We start from the raw sequence: 9,852 nt of genomic DNA on the forward strand, positions 1-9,852 counted from the left end.
AGGATATAGTACAGGTAAGAGACCTCATGTAAATTATACCATGGCATTCTTGGGAAACCCCATATGTAAAATATATTCATATATATATATATATATATATATATATATATATATATATATATGTGTGTGTGTGTGTTATTTATATGCAGTGAAATTCATTAATTTGAAATGAAGTTTAGTAATCTCATACAATTAAATTGAACCTCCACAATTGAGATACAGAAGAATTTCCTCATCCTAAAATGTTTTCTCATGGCCTCTTTGTACTATCATTTCCCAATTCTGGCTGTAGTCCGTACTTGAACTACTTTCTGTCATCATACTTTTGCTTTCTCTAAAATTCATATTATTGGAATCATATAGTACCTACTCTTTTGTTTTTTAAAATCTTTCACTTAGCACATTTTTTTTTGCTTTTCATTGTAACATTCTTTATTTTTAATATGAAGTTTATTGTCAAATTGCTTTCCATACAACACCCAGTGCTCATCCCAACAGGTGCCCTCCTCAATGCCCATCACCCACTTTCCTCCCTCCCACCCCCCATCAACCCTCAGTTTATTCTCAGTTTTTAAGAGTCTCTTATGGTTTGCCTCCTCCCTCTCTGTAACTTTTTTTCCCCCTTCCCTTCTCCCACGGTCTTCTGTTAAGTTTCTCAGGATCCACATAAGAGTGAAAACATATGGTATCTGTCTTTCTCTGTATGACTTATTTCACTTAGCATCACACTCTCCAGTTCCATCCACATTGCTACAAAAGGCCAGATTTCATTCTTTCTCATTGCCACATAGTATTCCATCATATATATAAACCACAACTTCTTTATCCATTCATCAGTTGATGGACATTTAGGCTCTTTCCATAATTTGGCTATTGTTGAGAGTGCTGCTATAAACATTGGGGTACAAGTGCCCCTATCCATCAGCACTCCTGTATCCCTTGGATAAATTCCTAGCAGTGCTATTGGTGGATCATAGGATAGATCTATTTTTAATTTTTTGAGGAACCTCCACACTGTTTTCCAGAGTGGCTGCACCAGTTTGTATTTCCACCAACAAGCACATTTTTGAGATCTGTTCATGTTTGAGTTACTAATTTTTTTTTTCTTTTTATTGCTGAGTAGTATTTTCATCATAGGGGATATACCACACTTTGATTATCCATCCAACAGTTGATAGATTTTAGGGTTAGGGCTGCTTCTCTTTTGGCTGTTACGAATAATGTGGCTATGAACATTTGCAGTGACATCTTTTTTGGACATTTGTTTTTACATCGCTGGACTAAAATACCAAGAAGTAGAATAGCTGAGTTCTACAATAAATATATATGTTTAACTTTATGAAGTACTTTCAGACTGTTTTCCAAAATGGCGATATTGTTTTTCATTCATACCAGCAATGTATGGAAGTTCCACTTATTCCCATCATCATCAACACCTACTATTGTCAGTCCTTTTAATTCTAGTCATTCTAGTAAGTATGTATTAGTATCTCATTGTGGTTATAATTTACACTTTCCTGACAACTAGTGATACTGAATACTTTTACCACTGTTTATTGGCCATTTGTCTATCATCTTTTGTGATGTGTCTGTTTAAATCTTTCCCCCATTCTAAAAATGTAGTTGTTTTTTTTTTCTTATTGAGTTGTAAGAATTCCTTATATATTCCAGATTCTAGCTTTTTGCCAGAAGTGTTCTGTGAAAATTTCCTTCCAGCCTTGATGTGGTTTTTTTTTGTTTTCTTAACTATGTCTTTTGAAGGACATAGTTTTCAATCTTGATGAGATTTTAATCAAAGTTTTTTAATCAAAAGTTTTTAATCTTGATGAGAATCCATTTTATTTCTTCTTTTATTCTTTGTACTTCTTATATGTTATTTAAGAAAGTTTGCCTAAGCTAGTATAGCAAAGATTTTCTCTCTTTTTTCTTGTCTTCAGAGGTTTAATAGTTTAGGTTCTCGTATTTAAGCCTAAGATTCACTTTGAGTTCATCATTATGAAAGTTAAGCATCAGGCTAATATTTCTCCGCATACAGATATCCAGTTGAAAGGATTATTTTTTCTCCATTGAATTACCTTGCTACTTTTCTCAAAAATGAATTGATCATGTAAGTGTAGCTTAACTTCTGGACTCTGTTATCCATTTCCATATATGCCTATATTATTCATATGCCAGTTTTACATAGTCTTGATCTGTAGCTTTATACTAAGTATTCAAATCAGGTGACAACATTCCTTCAACTTTTCAACTTTGTCTTCCTTTTTCACTTTTTGTTTAAAAAAACTTTTTTGGGGGTGGGGAGGGCTCCTGGGTGACTCAGTCGGTTGGGTATCCGACTTTGGCTCAGGTCATGATCTCCTGATCTTTGAGTTCAAGCCCCGTGTTGGGCTCTGTGCTAACAGCTCGGAGCCTGGAGCCTGCTTCGGATTGTGTGTCTCCCCCACTCTCTGCCCCTCCCCTGCTCATGCTCTGTCTCTCTCTCTCAAAAATAAACATTAAAAATTTAAAAAATAATAAATAAAAATTCATTTTTTTAAAGTTTATTTATTGTGAGAAAGACAGAGACATTGCAAGCAGGGGAGGTACAGAGAGAAAGGGAGAGAGAATCCCAAGCAGGCCCCCTACCTTCAGAACGGAGCCCACCAATGAAGCTCAAATCCCTTACCTGTGAGATCATGACCTGAGCCAAAACCAAGAGTCAGCCACTTAACCAACTGAGCCATGCAGGCACAGGTACCTTTTAAGGTAAATTTTAAATCATGTCAGTTTCTTCAAAGAATGTTGTTTGGATTTTGATTAGGGTTGCATAGAATTTAGATACCAGAGTATATAGAGAATTAGCAAATTTAATGTTTAGGTCTTGAACATCTTTAAAAAAAAAATTATTCCTGAGTGTTTTTATGCTATTTTAAGTGGAGATTTTAAATTTTTTTTCATGGTTGGGGCACCTAGGCGGTTCAGTTGGTTGAGGGTCCGACTTGATTTTGGCTCAGGTCATGACCCAAAGGTCATGGGATCATGCTCCATGCTGAGCTTGGAGCCTGCTTAAGGTTCTCTTTTTCTCTCTCTCTGCCCCTCTCCCCTGTTAATGCTCACTCTCTATAAAAAAATAAAAAATAAATAAAATCTAAAAATTTTCATGGTCAATTGTTTGTTACTAGTATATAGAAATACTGGTTTTTATCTTGACCTTGGATCCTGCAATCTTCCTAAACTTATTCGTTAAATTTAATAGCTATTTTGTAAATTCCTTAAAGTTTTATACCTATACCATCGTGTCATCTGCAAATAAGGATAGCTTTATTTCTCCCTTTCCTATTTGCATGCCATTTATGTCCTTTGTCTAATTGCACTGGATAGGACCTTCAGTAAACATTAACTAAAAGACATCCTTGCCTCGTTCTTGACCTTAAGTATTTTGTTAGCTGTAGGTTTTTCATAGGGGCCCTTAATCAAATTGAATAACTTTGCTTTTATTACAAGTTTCTGAGAGTTTTTATCATGAAATGATTTCATCCAAGGTTTTTTTACATCTGTTGCAATGACTCCATGGTTTTTCTCCTCTACTCTTGTGATATTGTGAACTGCACTGATTGATTTTCAAGCACATGTAAGTAATTTCCCCTGAACTGGAAAGTGAAGGATAGAACATAAGGACATAACACAATAATTACATTAATAATGGAAAATGCAAACATGTGTACTAATATTACTTATTTAATACACTTTTTTTTTTTTTTAATCATCACAAAAAGATCAAATGCTACCTATCTGGCTTAGTATCAGTTGGGATAGGACCTACTCAAAGAGGAGAAAGTAATGTTTTCCTTGTCTAATTTAAAATTTTTGCAGGCTTATTGAAAGTACTCATTTCCATTTGTTTTGACAGTACATTAAATAGTTGACAACTCAATGCTGCATGTCATTTTGTTTTTATTTCAAGTCATTTACCTAAAATTACCTTTTTTTTAAAATTTATTTAGAAAAAGAGCTTGTCTTCAGGTAACTTGTTTGTACCTGATTATGTAGGAAAACTGAATGCCCAGCTAAAAGTTTTACTAGTGGTTCCATCTTCTTTATAATAAAAACAAAAACATTTCTGTGATTAAATGTAACTAGTATTGGGCTACTGCCTGATGCTTTTGATTCTGTAAAGTTTAATTTCATTCTAGGGAGAAAACATTTTGGTGATTAGGGGCAGGACTAAGCACCCATCCCCACAAAAAACTGCACATAAAATGAAACAATTCATCATGCAAAAAAATAGCCTCCAAAATATACAGTTTCCTGAAAGGTAAATTATAAAAGTATGCTTTACCTAATCATTTTAAATACCATAATTATACAAGCTGCTCATCAAAAGACTTTTAAGACTCATTAAAATCATAAAACAATTCTAATTAAATCCATATTTAAGTTCCTATAACCTACATGGTACTTTAAATCAAACAAGAAAAGTTATATAAAAGATCCAATTAATTGTAAGTTTTTGTAAGAATTAAAGCCTAATTACTCTATGATTAAGTTTCTCCAAAATGTGATCATCAATGGCTCTATTCAGAAGAATTAGCCTTCTGTACCCCAGATGCCAGCCAATGCTGCAGCCCATCTTTGACACCAGCAAACTTACTCGTCTGAAATCAGCACAACTGGGGAAACTTTACCTCCACCCCCAAGGGGGATCCAAGTGGCAAGACCAAACAGAGCCACATATTTTATACAGATAAATGTCTCCCTATCTGCAGAGGTCCTTATCTGATTAAATGGATTTGTATTCATTAGCAAATTAAAAAAAAAAATCCATCCTCAGAGCAAGTTTTGGAAACAATGGTCATTTCAGAGATTCCCAAGTTGGTGGTTAAAGATGCATGAGAAAACAGTAAGATTTGCAGCTTAAGGAGAAAGAGAACTAGGCCTTTAAAGGGGACAGCACTAAAACATTTCCTTCTAACCATGCAACTCTTCTTTCTTACTTAGCTACTTGAAATGTTTTTCATTTTTATTAGCCCAACTTCCCACGGGAAAGAAAATAAAAAAGCTCTGTGACATCGCCGCCTCTTGTGTGTTCTCTGAAACTAATTAACCCTATGAAGTTATTAGGGCAGCATCATTTTTTTCTATGACATCACACAAGGTGAAGGTCACTTCTATAATATTCTTGCCTTCATTCATGTGGTGCTTACCCCACAAAATATAATTTATTGTAATTTCCCCAGTGCCCTCATAGCCAAGTGATTAGTTATTATGGTACATAAAAAGTTCAGACGTACAACATATGACTTATAGCCTCTATTTCTGATAATCTAATTTTCTTTTATGGTAAAAAGAAATTTACTATTTATGTTTTATAGATTGTTATTTTGAGAAAACGACTATTTAAAGTTATCTTCATATGGACACTTGCTGATTGCACAGCATCTGCAAGCTGAAACATCCAAATGGTTGAGATATAAAGACAGTTCTTTATCCAGTTGACAAGAACTTTTTCTGAACTACCCTTGTCTGTGCAAGTGGCAGAATGGTTAAATTAGGCTGGAGCTACCTTCCATCTACTCCCCAGACATCAGAGCAAGAAATGGTGGTTCTAGGCAGATACAGCTGAGTTCAAGTTCCTTCTGCAGCGAGATTTCCTTCCCGTCAGGTACACTGTCCCTGACCTGAAAAACCCCTGCCTCTACCATAAAAACATTTCCAGACTTTATAGATGTGGAATTGGTTTTCCTGCATGTTTCTGCTTTTAGAGAAGGGATCTTTTAGAGCCATGACCCTTAAATTCCTGTAACAAAGTTCCTTTCTCCTTCTCTGCTTATGACTATGTTGTCTTCATTTTAATCGTGCTTACGCTTTATTAAATGAATGCCAACTGCAGGTGGTTATATTAAAAATGTTTTCTATTCTAAGAGAGAGCACCCCATCCTAGTTGATTTGAAAGATTCTTCTGAAGGGTAAGGTCAGCACACAGTCATTACAAAGAGGAAATCTGAACAGGCTTAGGTTGGTGAAAGAATAGGTGGTCGATTTATCCTGCTCCTGGTAAAGAGGTAAAGACATGAAAGAAGCTGCATCTACCAGAGTAGACTGCCAAGACCCAAAGGAAGCCTGTCTGCCTATATCGGGTGTAAAAGGGGACCATACTCATGATGCCTAGTGGTCAGAATGCTGCATTGGTAAGCCACAGAGCTAATAGTAATCGCTGTTAACTCTTCAGTACTTACTAAGCACTTTATATATATTGACTCATTCAGTCTTCACCATGATGAAGTAGTTAATATTATATTCACATTTTATAACTAAAGAAACTGAGGCCCTGAGAGGTTAAGTAATTTGTCCACACTTACATAATTGTAAATAACAGAGCAGGAATATGAACCCAATCAGTCTGGCTTTAGTATTTATGCTTTTAAGCATGCATACTGCTCTTTCAATTCTTTCTATTCTGTATTTATTTAATTGAATAGCAAATACTTAATTGCACTTTAAGTATGTCAGGTACTCATCTAAGAATTTTATAGACATTAAATCTACTTAGTTCTCACAGCCCTATGAAATATGTACTACTGAAATATGTACTATGTATTATTCCCGTTTTTCAGAGTAGAAAACTAAGGCACAGAGAGATTAATTTGCAAAGGTTATGAAACTACTAAATGGGAGAGGCTGGGTTTGAACCAAGACGGTCTAGTTCTGTTTATTTTCTTCTGTTGTTTCCTAGTACTTTGTAAAGTCTTTTCTTAAAGATTTAGCCTGTCCCAGTTGTTCTAAGGGTGAATAAAATTAGTCGTTCTGGACAAAACACAAAAAGAGGTGTTATGTGAGTCTAGGCATCAGGATGTGGAGGCAGGAGATGAGGAGCAGAAAGAAAATCATCTGTACAAGTGAGCCCAAGGAAAAGGCAGAACCAACAGAAGCAGAACAGATGGTCAGCGTTCTTCCTCAAACAATGGTTCTCCTTCCAGGGCTCACTTTGGGTGTACTGGTTTCATTCTTCTTCTTTTTTTTTTTTTTTTTTTTTAAAGTTTACTTATTTTTGAGAGAGAAAGAGAGACTATGTGTGCACATGCTTGCAGGTTAGGAAGGGGCAGAGAGAGGCAGGGCACAGAGGGTCCAAAGCAGACTCCACACTGACAGCAGAAACCCAGATGCGGGGCTCGGACTCAAACCATGAGATCATTACCTGAGCTGAAGTCAGATTCTTAACCAACTGAACCATCCAGATGCCTCCGGTTTCATTCTTCTAAGGGAGGAGCAGCTACTCATAGACCACCTCCTTTGTTTGCCCTCCTCAGGCTTCTGGCTACTCCCTCTTGCTTAAAGGCCATTCTTTCATTGGCCTCCACACCACTATCCTAGCTTTTCTCCTAATATTCTGACCACCCCTGTTGTGGATTGATTTTTGATTGGGCTTCTTCTGCTTTCTACTCTGTAACTAGATAGTATCCTCCACACACTCAGTGTTTGGTCTGTGCTCTCTCCTCTCTCACTGGCAGCTCATTGGATTTAACTATCACTGTGAGGCTGATGACCTCCAAATCTTTCAAAACGCCCTTTCAAACGCCCTTTCAAAACGCCAACCCCCCCCCCCCCATCTCTAGCTATGCAAGATGTATTCTCACTCAGACATCTTGTTACCTCAAGTCTTGGAAATCCAAAATGAAACCAATTGTCTGTCTCCAAACATCTCCCCTGCCATCTGCTCCTGTCACTGTCAGGCCACAGCAGTGGAACTGATTGGCCTCACCTCCTAACTTGCTGTTACTCATTCATGCCTCTGTTTCTGCTCAGGTTCTTTCCCCTAGCAAGGTTCCATCTTCTTACTCCCTGCTGTAGACTGCATGTTTGTCTTCTCCCAGAATTCATACATTGAAACCTCATCCCTGATGTGATGGTATTTGGAGGTGGGACCTTTGGGAGGTGAACAGGTCATAAAGATGGAGCCCTCATGAATGGGATTAGTGCCCTTATAAAAGAGGCCCCAGAGAACTCCCTTATTCTTTCCACTATGTAAGGACACAGTAAGAAGACAGCTGTCTGTGAACCAGAAAGTGGGTTCTCAGCAGACACCAAATTGCAGATGCCATGATCTTATATTTCTCAGCCCTAAAAACATTGAGAAATCAATGTTTGTTGTTTATTAGCCACCCAGTTTTTGGTATTTGGTTATACCACCCCCAAACAGACTAAGTAAGACACTCTTTTAATCCTCTCCATATTTATAGACGCTTGTTAACTTTCTACAAAATCTTTTCTGATTACTTCAGCTTTCAGTGACTCTAAACTCCTTCACATTTAATGTCCGTATTGCAAAATGCAACATCTAATTAATTCTGTCTTGCATTTTTTTCCATGTATCCATCTGGGTCCTAAACTAATCTTAGCTGAGCATATATACTATACATCAGGACTGTGGTACTCTCTGCATTAAAAGAATTATTCAGCACCATCAAGTGGGATTTATTCTTGGGCTGCAGGTGTGGTTCAGTATCCACAAATCAATTGACATGATTCACCACATTAATAAAAGGATAAGAACCATATGATCTTGCAGCAAAAAAAAAAAAAAAATTTCTAGCATTTGACAAAATACAGCATCCATTCTTGATAAAACCTTCTATAAAATAGGAATAGAGGGAACATACCTCAACCTCATAAAAGCCATATACGAAAACCCCATGGCTAATATCATCCTCAATGGAGAAAAACTAAGAGTTTTTCCTCTCTGGGCAGGAACAAGACAAGGATGTCCACTCTCACCATTACTATTTAACATAGTACTAGAAGTCCTAGCTTCAGAAATCAGACAACAAAAGGCAATAAAAGGCATCCAAATTGTCAAGAAAAAAGTAAAACTTTCACTATTTGCAGATGACATGATACTCTATATAGAAAACCTAAAAGACTCCACCAAAGAATTGTTAGAATTAATACATGAATTCAGCAAAGTCAAAGGATATAAAATCAATGTACAGAAATTTGTTGCATTTGTATGCACCAAATATGAAGCAGCAGAAAAATCAAGGAATTGATTCCATTCACAATTCCATCAAAACAATAAGATACCTAGGAGTAAACCTCCCCAAAGAGGTAAAAGATGTGTACTCTGAAAACTGTAGAACACTTGTGAAGGAAACTGAAGAGGACACAAAGAGATGGAAAAATATTCCATGCTTATGGATTGGAAGAACAAACATCGTTTAAATGTCCATACTACCCAAAGCCATCTACTCATTTAATGCAATCCCTATTAAAATACCACCAGCATTTTTCACAGAGATAGAACAAACAATCCTTAAATTTGTATAGAACTACAAAAGACCCTTAATAGCCAAAGAACCCTGAAAAAGCAAAGCAAAGCTGGGGGCATCATGATTCCAGACTTCAGGCTTTATGACTAAGCTGTAGTCATAACAGTATGGTACTGGCACAAAAACAGACACTTAGACCCATAAAACAGAAACCTAGAAATGGACACACAACTATATGGTCAATTAATCTTTGACAGTGCAGGAAAGAATATCCAATGGAAAAAGTCTCTTCAACAAATGGTGTTGAGAAAAACAGACAGCGACATGCATAAGAATGAAACTGGACCACTTTCTTATGCCATACACTAAAAAGAATTCAAAATGGATGAAAGACCTAACCGTGAGACAGGAAACCATCAAAATCCTGGAGGAGAACACAGGCAGCAATCTCTGTGACCTTGGCCAGAACAACTTCTTAGTACACATTGTCACCAGTGGCAAGAGAAACAAAAGCAAAAATGAGCTATTGGGACTTCATCAAGAAAAAGCTTCTGTACAGTGAAAGAAACAACAAAACTAAAAGGCAGCCTACGGAATGGAGGAAGATATT

Source organism: Prionailurus bengalensis, chromosome A1 (assembly GCF_016509475.1).
Source record: "Prionailurus bengalensis isolate Pbe53 chromosome A1, Fcat_Pben_1.1_paternal_pri, whole genome shotgun sequence".
Taxonomy (NCBI): Eukaryota; Metazoa; Chordata; class Mammalia; order Carnivora; family Felidae; genus Prionailurus; species Prionailurus bengalensis.